This window comes from Alosa sapidissima, chromosome 3, assembly GCF_018492685.1.
Source record: "Alosa sapidissima isolate fAloSap1 chromosome 3, fAloSap1.pri, whole genome shotgun sequence".
In the NCBI taxonomy this organism is placed as follows: Eukaryota; Metazoa; Chordata; class Actinopteri; order Clupeiformes; family Clupeidae; genus Alosa; species Alosa sapidissima.
In genome coordinates, this window is record NC_055959.1 from 9,989,433 (window position 1) to 9,990,593 (window position 1,161).

Below are 1,161 nucleotides of genomic sequence, written 5' to 3' on the forward strand. Positions count from 1 at the left end.
GAAAGAAGCGCAGATCTCAAGCAGAATCACTCCACACATCCCTTCTTCACAGGAATGGATGCACAACTGCAGTTGAGCAGTTGTATACCGGGCGCAAGCTGTATTCAATGGCTTGAGATAAGATGTATAACTTATACAGACCACATCGCATAATATAACAAACTGCAGAAAAGGGGACAGGAGAGCTTAAGAAGTGTGATATATATTGCAGTTGGTATTATTGCAGCGTAGATTAAAACTTAAATCAATGGCTCCACTGAAGCCAACAGAAAGATATATTGAAATAGTTAATCTACTATAACAATAACATGTATATTCTATCTTAAAGACAGACATTTTTGTACATTTCCGTAAAACTGATGTGAATATGCACTTCCTCTCAACAAGGGTGTTGCTGTATTGTGAGGAGTTGCGTGACTTTTTGGCTACAAGTTGGTATGCTAAGTTTACATTAGACAACGGTGACCAAATCGAGGACCAAATGATTTCTCTGCAATCCTGACTGGTGACTAGTGTCCCATCATATATCCACGGAGTTAGCGGAACGCGAAATACCCTGGCACACCGGGCGGCACAACTTTGGAAAAACTTGTCTGACTCTTGCCACCACCTGTAACCTAGCGTACTGTGTGTAAAATTAAGAATATGTACACAATTTCCACTGACTGTATTACACACAAATTGTCTATAATCTACGTACATAAGAAATTATTATCTCAACATTTGATTGACACTTACGAGGAATTCGCTGCTGGTCCGTCCAGTTCTGTGTCTGGATCTCCCGCGATGACGTATTTGAAACGTGCCCGCGACGCATTACGCTCCGGGGATGAATAATCTGTGTGTACGTTTGTAACTGACATGTTTCCTCCACTCGGGCCCTTCTGTCGCTGTAGTGGTCCAATCTTCAAAATGTTGTTTCAGATATGAAACCAGAGCCCGTTTAGACATTCTCTGATGAAACGGATCCAACCTAACCTGCTGAACCTTTTCACGGACCTGAACCTAAATGCTCATATTCAGTTTGAAAATGCTGCATAATAATCGTAGTCTATGCGAACAAGTTCTTGTGTTTGTGAGAATGTGCATAGATGTGTGGGTGTGTGGTTGTGAATGTGTTTGTGAGAGAGTCAATGTGCATAAATGTGTGTGTGAGAGAGA

The 1,161-nt window shown here is 41.4% G+C and overlaps 1 protein-coding gene across 1 annotated transcript in view; it reads right to left on the reverse strand.

Annotated features, from left to right (window-relative positions):
- Positions 1 to 777, reverse strand: part of tmcc1a (transmembrane and coiled-coil domain family 1a) — a 26,438-nt gene extending 25,661 nt beyond the window's left edge. Inside the window, exon 1 of the mRNA XM_042085922.1 lies at positions 739 to 777. The gene's annotated coding sequence lies outside the window, so the exon portion shown is untranslated. The remainder of the gene's footprint in view (positions 1 to 738) is intronic.
- Positions 778 to 1,161: the final 384 nt, after the last annotated feature.